We start from the raw sequence: 13,505 nt of genomic DNA, 5'->3' as shown, positions 1-13,505 counted from the left end.
ATTCTCCTACATATTGCACATAATCACAGCAGCTGCAGGAGCACCTTATCCTGTGTGGTAGGACTTGTACTGATGAGTTTAGAAAACTTGCTAGATGAGGAATAATGGTATTTTTAACACTTAAGACCATTTTCTTATTATGCACTAGTCCCAACAAGCATACCACAGCTGGGTTGGTAAGGGGCTGAATGCTTGCCAAAAGCTCTTGTTAAAAGGAGTCTTTTGCAAAACATATGAACCCTCTCCCAGTAGAGTTCTTGCACAGTACAAAGTGTGTGACAAATGAGTGAAGCTGGAACATTCTGAAACATCTTCAAGAGTGAAGCTGCCTTACCTTAATATCTGAATATGCATGAGATTTCAAATTAGCAAGTATTTTTTTTTGCATTTCAAATGCAGGCATCCTTCGTTGTCACATACTGTGCATGTATCTGACAATAAACGGCTCACAAAAACTTTCAAGCACGCTCACACTTTCAGATTTTATTTAGACATAATTTTCTATCATCACGCACAAGGAGCACTAAGGCTAGTTTGATCTGGGTTTTTTGCGAGTGGTTTCATGAATAGGGCCACTAGGGAGAGACCAAACAACCCTGTCAGACACCAGCAGTGTCTGAAAACCATCAAGGTTGCTTTCTCTCCAGGGATTGTTAGTCACAGACACTCTCACTGTCTTGTTCTGTTTTGATCCAGGCTTAGCCCTCAACAGCTTTTTAGATGATCAGTAATTTTGCTACAAAAGGTGACTCATGAATAATAATGTTTTCAAGTGAGGTAAATTATTCTTTGGCGCCATGTCAATACCAACACTTGGAATAAACACAACATTGACATGTCTCCAATTTTAGGTAAAATTACCAAAAAGGAAACTGCTGTAGAAAAATAATTGCGAGTTACTCCTACTGGTACTAGGATGACCACTACTGACGACAAACATGTCATTCACATAAAATAAACATTAATAAAAAAAATCATCCTTGACAGCTGCATTCAAGCTTATAAACACTGACATGCCAGCAGCCCTGATTTTCACTTTAGCTAGTATAAAGTGCCTACTTACACATGTTTCTTCTCATGTGGCAACTGTAAATCTTTCATCTATTATCTCTAGCTAGGCCGCCAACAACCAAAAATCTGGGTCTTTAGCTAGTTATTTAAAGTTTTTGGACCAGCTAGTCTTTATTTGTCTGTCTGCCTTCAGAGCCTGTTTGATTATGATGGCAATGCCGTTTGTGGGATTTGTGTTAGGGGTTTTTTTTATTTCCCTCTGTCTTTTCTATTGAACAAAAACCTTGTAACTGAAAATTCTAAATGCTATATTTCAAATGTTTAGAATCCATCAGTAAATGTATGGTACATTTTTTGTAGATGCATTGAACTGTTTGTCTTTGACTGATTTGCTCTCACTTTTAGTGAGAAACTGAGCTTGTGCTTCACTGAGAATCTTTGTCATTCTCTGTGTCTTTTCCAGAGATTTTACAGCAGTTAACAATTTCAGTAGAAAATAAGAATATTAAATATAAAATGTGGTTTATCAAACTTACATTGAAAATTTTTATTAAACTTATTATAGTATCATTTTTTTAAGGAATCATGCATTATTGCATTGATTTTATTTTTTTAATTAAAAAACAATCTCAAGTACCCCATGCAGTACTACACTGACATTACTGCACGATATGTATCAATCGTTTGTCTCTGCTACCTACAATAGCAACATTACAAGGACATACTTCCCTGTAAAGACATTGATTTGTGAATGTCAAAAGGGAGGTAAAACTCTTTCAAACTAAGACGCCGCAGCAAACCTTGGGACCTTGGCACAACTTCATTCCCGGTATTGCAGGGTATCGTATATAGCCCAAGCTTTATCTCACATACAGGTGCAACCAGGAAGATATGTTCCTAGGCCGCAGGACTATTTTTCTTTTAATTTTAAGTCTATCAAATTCACATTATTAATTCACATTATACAAATGGCTTTGCAACTGTAACTTTGTGCTGCACAGCCCAATAGACTAGAAGGCCTGCTCCAACCCCATTAGAGTCTCCCAGTGTGGAAACAAAAGTAAAATTCAACAATTTCCTCCAGGCTCATATTTCTAAAATGTAATTTGACACTATTTAATCAGAGATGTGTAAAATTGGTCTTTTCACCACTGGCTTCCACTCATTGCTCTCAGGTAAGGACAAACTAATTAATCTATAATCCATGACAGGCTGTAATTTATTGAGAAATCACACACAACCATTCCCCTCCTCTCTGCCAATATACACCATCCAGAGTAAAGTGTCAGCTAGAGTGAGGTTCTGCAATAGATACAGGAAGAAGCAAAACCAGCACTTTTCACTTTCACTGGTAATAATCATATTTGGGATTATAACTCACCTTTTCTAATATTACTCTTCTTTTTAAAACACCTGTATATATGTGCTGCTTTACGTTTTGTTTTGTTTTTTATTAGTGTATGTATAGGGAAAAGCAGCATGTCCCTGGGATGGCAATGTTGGTTGGTTGGTCCACCACTGGTCCAGAATTAATATCTCAACAACTATTGGATGGATGAAATTGCATGAAGTATTATACAGCCATTCATGGTGCCCAGAGAAAGAATTCTACTGTCTTTGGTGATCCCCTGACTTTTGTTCTAGCGCCACCATGCATTTGACATGCGTGGTTCAGAGTGACATCTCAACTAGAACTACTGGATGGATTGCTGTGACATTTGGAGAGATAAAAAATACCATGCTCACACTAAACTAAGAGGGTGAACATGGTATTATACCTGTGAAACATCAGCATGTTAGCATTGTCTCTATGAGCATGTTAGCATGCTGATGGCAGTCGTTCAAAGCACCACACTCTGCCTAATTACAGCCTCACAAAGACGCTTACATCTCTGTAATGTTGTGTATTTTCTTTAATAATTAGTCATTTCTTTAACCCATAAAATTTCTAAATCATCTACAGAGCTCGCTTAGAACAAAGTGCTGTCTTTAAAGTAAGATTTGTCCAACAATTGAAAACCCATTTATGAATAGAGATGAAAAGATTAGTTGATTTATCCATAAGCAGAAATTAAATGTGTTAAATTAATGTGCAATAATTATGATCATTCTTGATCCAGTGTGTAAAATGTAGGAACTATATGCAGAAATTGAATATAATATCCATAACTATGTTTTTAATTGTGTATAATCAACTGAATATTATTATGTTTTTGTTTTCTTTAGAATTAGCTTTTTGTATCTACAGACACCGTGGACCACTTGTGTTTTTTGAATGTTTCGTGGGCCACTGCAGTTTCTCCTTTGTCCTAAATCCTACACATTTGTCCTTTAAGTAATTTATCAAGCAATAATTTTTCAGCTACTCAAATGTGATGATTAGTTGCTTATCTCTCTTTTATATAATCAAATTGAATATCTTGGATGTATAGACGTCACTGTGGACTCCATGGGTAATTGTAATGGGCAATTTTTAAAATTTTCATAACATTTAAGATTTAAGAATGAATCAGTTTATTGAAAAACGATTAATTGATATTAAAAAAATAACTGTTAGTTAATCCTATTTAAAATATGAAATACACACAAGCACACAAATCTTTGGTATTTAAACCTAGTAGATTAATGATGACAAACAATCAAAATAATAGTTCAGTTTTCTGTTAATCAATTAATCATGTAATTAATTGACTAACTGCTTCAGCACTTAAGTGAATTATTGAGCCAATGATAACTAATCACACAGTATAATGTTCAGTTCTACTGCTAATGCTTGATACTTGGTCCTGTCCAATTTGCATCTATCTAGTTAAGATTGGTTGATGTATCTGAGTCTGAACCAGGAAAATATGGTGGTGATTTAAGTGTTTTTTTTAATGTAAAACAACTACTGAGGACCTTAAGGAAGCAACAATAAACATTGCAGATGGGAAATACATTAGATTGTGCTGATGTATATCCAATGGAAACATAAAAGAAACAATTGAGTGGCCTTCATAACAATAGACAGTTTACAATGGCCCTGGGGGAAGATGACACACCAGGGGAGAGGAGACACAAGTGTTTTGATTAGTAATACTAATTATCTTCAGACCGTTAGCAAAGAAGAGAGAGCATTAAGTTAAATGGCCTGCTCCAAATTCTCTTTCTTTCAGCAACATAAATAGCTTGACGACGAATCAGATCTCCATCTCTTTCTTATTCCCTCTCCCTCTGACTCCCCCCTTATTTCTCTCCTTTGAGGAGAAGAAAATGAGTCGAGATCTTGTTCATTACAATGAAACCAGACAACATTAAATTGTTCTACTATTAAATCAGCCCTTTGTCATATTAGACATCTTCAATACACGGCAACAATACGACAACTCAGTTCACACAAACACCCAGGTCTCTGCAGACCAGTGAATGGATTCCAGCTCTGCTGTCACACTTAGATGATAATTATAGTATATATTGTCACAGTGGATGCATCCTGACAAAACACAAACACGCCATATGCAGATTGGCCAGTTTAACAGGCTGAGGATAAATCAACATTTAGTGTGCACCAACGCTGGGGAAATATTTATCCTGGAGGACAAACGATGTGTGTGACAAAGCAGCCATATTGGGAGAAGTAAATAAGGCAGATTAACCGTTCTGGTGTTCTGGTGATGTTGTGTTCCCAGACATGTTTTGGTAGGACAGATGGAGGCAGTGAGACATGCAACCCTCATTGTTATCATCGCAGGCTGGGCAAAGCCGCATTAGAATTAATCAAATGAAAATAAACTCAGCGTGAGAAGTGCTTGATTACTTATCGTGCAAAAATCCTAAAATGAGAACAGGTCCTCAGCTTGAAGCTGGACCACGGAGGACAATCATCTTCTTTTTAACTATTGGTCTTTAAAATCACCAGCAAAAAATAAATAAATAACTTTTTATCTTATTATCTGTAATTTTTTCTCTATATATCTTTTTGTTGTATTATCATTCAGGTCTGCAATGCCTTTTGCCTCCAGTCTCAGCATCATCACTCTCCCATACAGGTGTTTTTAAACCCCTCTGCCACTGTTCGCTTTAACTCCCTGATCATACTCTGTCAACAAAATGGTGTGCTTCTCTTTTTTTCTGTCAGACAAGACAGTCTGATATTGATGTCAATCCGTTGGTAAGGTCTAGGCAGTCGGATGAAAGGTCAGAAAATAGACTCTATATTCCTTTTCAGAAGCAACCACCACAAGTCACCCATATGTAATACTGTGTGCTGCATTATCAATCTTGATGAAAAGACACGAGGCAATCTTTCATCTAACCTAACTGAGAAATGTCATCTCTTTCACTTGGACCTTGCCTGTAGTTGAAGCTGTTTCTGTTTACCGTCTCTTGGAAATTATGAGCCATAAAGAACTGTGGTCCTTGAGTGATTATCAAAAACTGAAAGACTTGAAAATGATCCAGTGATATTTACTTTTTAAGCATTCATGGTATATGCCTTTGATTGGCTCACAATGATTAGCTCTTTAGACTGTGAGAAACTGTGATAAAAACATCATGCTGTTGCTAAGTGAATATAATATATTTCCCATAAGAAATAATGCAATCTTTCAAGCTCTAAGAGCATTTACCTCCTGGCAAAGATCAGACTGAGACACTGAGACACAGATCAGTGGAGGAGTCTCTGGGGAAAACTCAGTCTTCATCTGCCTCTCAATAATAATAACAACCCATGCATGCTTACAGACTTGAATATGCTGCAATACCACACAATCGTTTTTCTCCTTCTTTCTTCATTCTTTTCATCTTTCTTTCTTCCTGTCCATATATATTTATGGATGTGTGTTTATTTATATACATTGTGCACAATGTCACTGTGTTTCTCTGCTTATTTACACTGCATAATCAACGTGAAAGGACTCAGAGACATTGCAATTACAATCATTATTACCATAAAAACAATCTCTGTGTATATTCACACACCAGAAGGACCCATCTAATTGAATCTATTTCCTTTGCAGATGATGGATTCACCTTCTGTCATGGTGGATGTTGTCTGATTTCCATGCTGTGGAAATATGGTTTTATTTTCTGGCTTATCTCGGCTGCCTCTACCTCATCTGCTCTTGGTTCCCTCAACATTACTCTGTCTCTCTTCCTCTCTCTCTCTCTCCGTCTCCTCTCCTCTCTCCTCTCTTCCTCTCAATCCTCCTCTCTCTCCTCTCCCTCTCCCTCCCTCTCTCTTTTTGACTTTCTCACTAACATTACCACCACCAGCAGAGAAATGATGGTAATTGGCCATTTTGGGCTTGGACAGCTGCTAACATGAAAGCGAAAGTGGCTTCAGCTTGGAGTGCTGGGCTCTAACCTCTTCAACAGCTTTCCCCCTAATAACCAGGAACCTCTTTTCCCTCACATACTCTGTACTCTCAATAAGCACACATAAATAAATGAATGTGCACCCAGGTAAACTGGATAAACACGTATGGGACACACAAACGCCAAACACGCATGAATGTTGTCTCTACTGATTTCACCTCGTCTTGACTGATTGGAACTGAGAACTGAGACAGACGTATGTCTCCCATATAGAGATTAAAAAGCTTCTTATCTCGCCTCTTAAGGCCTTTAAGCAAGGACGATGTGCTTCACTGAATAATAAATGAGAAAGTTCCACTTGACTTGTAGCTTTTAATTTAAACCAAGCCATTACCTAACTTGTATCAATTAGGCATCCTCTGATTCTATGGAATTGGCCGGCAAAAGTGTGAGATCATGTTTTTTTTTTCTTTGACTGAGCCTCTTTGCAAATGTGTAAAGCAAATGAAATCATCTCGCAGTGTTACAGTGGAAAATCATGAAATTGAATAGAGTGATTCCGCTATTCTGCAGAACATCCCGAGGCTTGATACCTTGTAACAGAGATCCAATCGATGCCTGTAGCTTTAATCACATCTAACTTTAATGCTAGCCACATCTCCCAGGTCTAATTCTTTACTTTCACACCAAATTACTTTTTAGCCCAGGGCACTTTTTTCCTAAAAATGTATCTGTGGTCACAGCTTCAGCAGTATGACCATGGTCCATTGATTGACACACGGCTAAAGGCTGAATCCCAATGGAGAGGATTCCTGGTAACACATATGGCTGGCTGTTTCTATGGAATTACTGCACATGTAACTACACCTTCATTACTGAGAGAGGAGCCTGAAGCTTGAGGTACCTCTGTCATTAATACTGAGCCTAAATTCAGGCCCAGACCAGTGCAGGGCACAATCACAGCTCCTTATCGGGTTTGGTAGCAGTTTCTTATTGAACCAATCTAACAGCAACCAATAATTCAATGAGAGACCGAACTAAACCTCGGAACTCTAATAGTTAATTAAAATTCTCATAACAAATTCAGTCAATTTCATTTCATCATTTTAGATCAATTCCTCCGGTTTCACTCTATCAGTTTGATTCCCCTGAAACCTGGATTTGCCTGTGTGGTATTACTCCTGAAATAGACAATATTCTAAAATGTACGCTATATCTGATTTTTAATAATAAAGGATTGTCTTGTAATCCACTATTCCACTGGCAAGCTCCATGTCTGTCCTTTGAAAGAGCTAGAGTGCCATCATGTGGCAGACACCCTTAACTGCATGTTGGTGCACAGGAAGTTTCATGCACAACTTAAAATATTTACATGTAGAGTGACAGCAAATATCAGTGACAAGAAGTCAACTCTGCAGAAATTCCTTTGTGTATTTTGTAGTTAAAGATATGCATCCATTTTCACTTGTGGAAAAAAAGCTATTGAGAACCTGTTATAAATAATATATAAATAAATAAATTAGGAGAACAGTTTCCACTGGTTCCTCTAGATGTCTCTCTTTACCTGAGTGGATTTCTGCTTTCGGATATTTAGGAGGTCTACCAACCTCTACAAGCAGTTACATCACCCTAAAAGAGAGGATCAAGTGTGTGTGTGTGTGTGTTTGAAGGGACAGATGGTGGTGCACACTTAGAATAGTGCATACTCCAAAACATACAATGGCGGACTGGTTTAATTCTGTCAGCGGCAGCCATGGCTCAGTAGGTAGAGCGGATTGTCCACAAACTGGCAGTATGATTCCCAGGTCCCCTGTTTATGTAGTGTCCGAGTTTCCAAGACACTGAACCCCAAGTTGCTCCCTGGGCGTCCACGGCTGCCCACTGCTACTACCTAATGTATTCAAATGCATAATAAAATTCAATGTGTGTAAAATTACAGATAATAAAACAATAAAGTTTGAAAGGCCCTGATTCATCTTACAACAACCTGTACATAACACACTTCTATGTGTAAATATGAATGTGAATATGTAAATATTAAGATATAAGAATATAAGAAAGAAAGAAGCAAATAAATAAATAACAAATGACACAAATTCAATTGGACATGGACATGCAAACATAACATACAAAATGAAACACCATAAACAGCATAAAACACAAATCACGTGTTATAAAACTGAAGCATGACATGGGATAAAAACATGATGCAGTCCATGATAACAACAATACATGCTATGCTTCTGCTACATTACAGACTTACATGGAAGTTGTAAAATAAGGTAAGAGATTCTGTTCCAAATTTTAACCCCCAGAAATCCAAAAAATCCATGTATATGTCAATTTTAATAGACTTTGACTATGGCTATAGTACAATATTATACCTGTACCAATCTCTAGTACACTCAAACCCATGCAAATAGGTGTCTGGTCATTTAAACACTGACCTGCTGCAAAATGCAAAATTTTGTTCAGTAAAACAGAGGATGTGCAGGAAAGGAATGGGGAGAGCAATACACAAGCACCATGTGTATCCCTCCTCCTCTAACTAGGACATGATAAAGGAGCTGTAGTGAGGACAGAGAGATAGAGAGGGGTGGAGGGAGGGATTATATATCCAGTTATAACTGATAGACCTAATAATGTGGCTATTGCTTCATCTCCATTAAAAGGGGGCTGCCCAATCTGCTATTTTCACAGTCTAACCAGCACAGAGGACACTGACCAGAGACAATGATGTGGTCAGAGGTCAGCATTCATCAAGGAGATAAAACAGACAACTCTAAAAGAACTTCCTTAATGACAAATCAGTGAGAAGAATGCCAGTTTACTATCAATCACACTACTAATTGTGTACTATCTTGCCTTAGATCTCAAACATTTATTCTACTCAGTGCTGAGAAGACACTGGATGATCTGAAATGTTTTACCTCCTTTTGTTCTTCTCAGTTAGATATCCCTCCTGTGCTGACTATGATCCCACCCTTTATCAAGCACCCAGATGAGCGGAAATGGTGTTTTGTGTGCCAGGCTGCTTTTTCTTCTCTCATTGCTGCTGACCCACAAACACGGCCAGGTCCAGTTCAGCTTCAGTCCTGTACAGCGAGATACAGAGACTGATAGAAAATCACTCAGATACAGAACTGGTATTAACAGCTGCCTGATCACACTTTTGACAGCAACATTTGCACAAAGGAAAGCTAAAGAAAACTACCATATAAAGTAGGTATGACTAAAAGAAAACAGTATTAGAAACATTATAAAACTGAACCCATAAATGCTTAGAATCATCTCAAAACAACAGCATTTTATGTGTTATAAAGATGTTCTTTCCGGAGTGTTGATTCTGATTTGAATTCCTAAAAAATCTGCGGTTTCCTCCCTTGCTCTAAAACAGGAAGTAGAACTGTGGTTGTCTTCCGCTCGTCTTGTTTAATGGAACCCCCCTTCCTGTTTTCAGATTCATCCTGATAATGGCTGAAAGTCCCCAGCTGAAAGCTACACACACACACACACACACACACACACTCCCCCTGTCCTGTCCCTCTCATTCTTTCTTTCTCTCTCTCTCTCTCTCTCTCTCCTTCTCACTGCCTCTAAGATGGCCGCTAGACAGTCATTTACTGAGACCTTCCCATCACCACTAACATTCAGACCTTTTGCACGCGTTAACATTCCAGGTGACCATGTGTGCGCCATGTGAGCTGGTACATATGTCCATGTGTGTTCGAGCCCAAACTGATTGATTATCCCAAACTGATTGCAGTTAAGATCAAAGTGTCTGTGAACTGCGAGGATGGGCTCAAACGTGTGTGTGTGTGTGTTTAAGGGATAGTGTCATGTGCAGCCAGGCCAGAGAAATATGCAGGTCAGTGCAGAGGGAATGTCAGGAATGCCAGTGTAATTCAAACTCTCCTCTACCACTGGAGGCAGCTACTACCTGGGCATATTTAATACAAAAGAGTGCAGAAATATGAATCTGTGTATCTGTGTGTGAGACAGTGTGCCATGTCAATGTGTAAGGAGTGTATACATGCCCACAGCGTCATCAGCATCTCCCTCTGGCCACCTTAACTCAACAATGTCCCCATCTAAGGGAATGCAGTAAGTGTTTCAGCCCCAGTCTTCCCATACACCTGCACTTGAAACTAAATTTGACTGAACTCCCAGCTGTTCTCACACCAGTTACACCTCCTGAATCCAGTTCCCAGGCTTCAGTAAGCCTTTCATTTGATATCACAACATATCTGCCCACCCCCCTCTCCCTCCCTGTCTGGCCGGCTTTTTCACGGCAGCCTGTTTTCACTCAGCTGCTTTGACAAAGACTGGTGAAATAATTACAGCTGGGCCTAAACTCAGCAAGTGTTTGTCTCCAGTAATCTCCACCAAACCCACCAGCAGGGGCCGTGTCATAGGAAGAGGAGGAAGAGGTCGATTGTTCTGAAAATGAGAAGTCAATGACATCATTTCAAAGAGCTCTGTTCGAAGTGTTCAACACTCACGTTAAATAGGCAACAAAGTCAACTTGCTGTAATATACACAGCTCGCTAAACGTCAACAAAACTTATCATTTTAGACACAGGCCCAGCTGGTAGAGAGTCTATAAATGTCTAATCTGTCTCCCTCCATTCATCACCCTCTTTCTCTTTTCCCCTTGCACTTTCTGTCATTCATACAAAATGCTGTTTGGATGAATTTATTTTCTGAAGATAAGAGGTTAGTTTTATGTCTGTGTAAGCCAGATCTGAGCTGAAACGTTTGGCATGTTCGAGCCAGGATGTCTTTTGTGACGGGAGGGGACAACAGGAAGACTGCTTGGGGTTGTGAGGAAGTCAGCGAGTAAGGGGAGGGAGGGAAGAAGCGAGGGAATAGCAGAGAAACAAACAGCAAGTCAACGCAAAACTATGAGGAAAAACGACGGGCAACAGCAAAACACAAAACTCAGAAATAGTCAAATATAGGTTGCCGTACGTATACGAATAAAATAGAACCTATTAGGTGAAGTCGTGCTAAAGATGCTCCATCAGGAGGGAGGTCATTTGAAGATGAGGTTGGCGTAATTCGCAGTGACAGTTGCGGATGAGTTATGGGGGAAGTGTACCATGTAAATCACCATGTTGCTACTACTACTACTACACCCTCAAGTACTTAAAGCCGCTCCAGGGAGAGGGCCAGGGAGAGGAGAGTAGCTCCACGGGCAAGCAAGGGAAGCATGGACACATAGAGATATTTACATACAGTCAGACAGACTTCCTGGCATTGTCAGCCTGAGAGCGTTGATGTCAGATCCACTCCTTCCTGTGCAGAAGGGAGAACGCCATGCGATGACAATGGGCCCAAAACAGGACAAAGAGGAAATGTTTAAATTTAGGCCCCTTCTTCCACCGTCTCCTCTTTCACGGCCATGGTGCTCTGGAGCTGTTTAGTTTTTGTGAATTCCTTCGGTTTCCCCCCCTGAGCTCCCTCTCCCCATTGTGTCATTTCAATGGAAGGATTTTCACATTCAACACAAATCCCAAAGGACGATCAGCTAGTGAGACCAGAGTTCAGTCAATCATTTGTTTTCACTGATGTTCCTTTTAGAAATTATAAGTGCTTCCTTATGAGCCCATCCAACAAATAGGAAAGAAAAAAAAACCCTGTAAGTGTACATCAAAAAGATATGTTATATTGACTATGGAGATTGGTTTAAGATTTTAATGAACTGATGGATAAAAAATAAGATTAAAATCACAGCAGACATCCCAAGGTTAATATAATGTAAGCTATAAAATATAAAACCAAACTCGGCTATTAACTTTTTTACAACACTACAGTTAATTTTAATGTGCTTCTGTGTGCAGGCATGTGTGTGTGTTTGAGTGTGTGTTAGTGTCTGTGTGTGCAGGGTGTGTTGCTGTGTTAGTGTGTGTGTGTGTTGCTCTGTCTGCGTGAGAGCTTTATCACAAATCAGAGTGTCGGCGTCTGCAGGAGCTTACAGGGCAAGAGTTCACCGGTCTGTCGCTAACTCGGGGAGTTTCTCTCAGTTTGATGATAGCGGACGAAGTTTAGAGGCAAAGAACCAAACACATGAGATCTACAAAGGAGTCGCTGTCCGCAACATAACTTCAGCCTTACTCATGGATATAAGTTAAGCCCGTGAAAATACGCTGGATACGTTTAGCCGGTGTTAATGGTGGTGTGTTTTCATTGACTTTTTATTTTTTTGGACAGCAACGACGATGCCCTTTTAAACAGGGGGACGTTTCTTTTTTTCCTCGGGGTAAGTTAACAGCTTTAACGGATACATTTAAAGTGGTAAAGAGGAGGTAGGCTTCAGTTTTCGCGGTTGTAACTTGATATGCAAGTTTTTGAAGTTTTTGAAGAAACAATGCAGTTTGAAGAAGCGTCCAACTAACGCTACATTACTAAAAATGAGATGAGAACGTTAATGTCAAGTTTGACGAGGTATTTCAAATAAAATAAAATAAGAATAGACATAACTCTCAGACGCCCAGCCCGACATAGACTTATCCTGTCACTAAGACTACTTTGAACTGTCAGTTTTAGCTAGCGTTTGTAGTCCTCTACGTGGAAACCGAGTTACCTCAAGTTTTGTGACAGTGGAAATTATGGAAGCTAAAAAAAAAAAAGTTTTTTTCCATGTATTTTATTAGTTTATGCCCTTAATTTAAATAATACGGAGGCTTTATAACGTGAACCTAAAGTTATCAGAATATCTCGATAATAATAGGTCTATAAGTAACCCTAAAGAGAAACATTTTATAATTAAACCCTAAAGGAAGTGTTTGCTAATACGTGTGCTTGGCAAATATTCTTGTAAACTGATATTTTTACATTTTTGTGGATTTATTTGTTGATTCTATAGATCGTATTCTTAAAAAGCTTATCATTTAAAAAAAAACAAAAAAAAGCGTGCAAATTAAATTGTAAAAAGGCCATAACACATGTTTGGTGATGATCTCATGTAACAACAAAGATACAGTGCTGGAGGGCCCCGATTACACAACAAGGCTTCCATACATTAAAGGGATTATTAAGTGGTAAGTGGGGGGGTAATTAACATGTATAGTAGTGTAGCACTTGCCCAACATCTTCTTCCTCAGAAGGAGCTTATCTGAGCTATGATGATGTCACAGCCGGAGCAGGCCTGAAATAACCAGACATCTATGTAGTGAGTGTTTCCATGACAACACAGC

The 13,505-nt window shown here is 38.9% G+C and overlaps 1 protein-coding gene across 4 annotated transcripts in view; it reads left to right on the top strand.

Moving 5' to 3' along the window:
- The first annotated feature begins 12,215 nt into the window (after positions 1–12,215).
- The window catches only part of LOC118333264 (rho guanine nucleotide exchange factor 9), a 44,229-nt gene continuing 42,939 nt past the window's right edge, over positions 12,216–13,505 (top strand). For 2 of the 4 annotated variants that reach the window (XM_035668829.1, XM_035668825.1), the window contains exon 1: positions 12,216–12,568. The gene's annotated coding sequence lies outside the window, so the exon portion shown is untranslated. The remainder of the gene's footprint in view (positions 12,569–13,505) is intronic. The other 2 variants (XM_035668827.1, XM_035668826.1) reach the window with 2 other exon arrangements.

The sequence above is a fragment of the Morone saxatilis genome, unplaced genomic scaffold, assembly GCF_004916995.1.
Source record: "Morone saxatilis isolate NCDOM2014 unplaced genomic scaffold, NCSU_SB_2.0 Contig22, whole genome shotgun sequence".
Classification (NCBI taxonomy): domain Eukaryota; kingdom Metazoa; phylum Chordata; class Actinopteri; family Moronidae; genus Morone; species Morone saxatilis.
The sequence above is the reverse complement of the archived record's forward strand: the minus strand, read 5'-3'. Positions and strand labels throughout refer to the sequence as shown.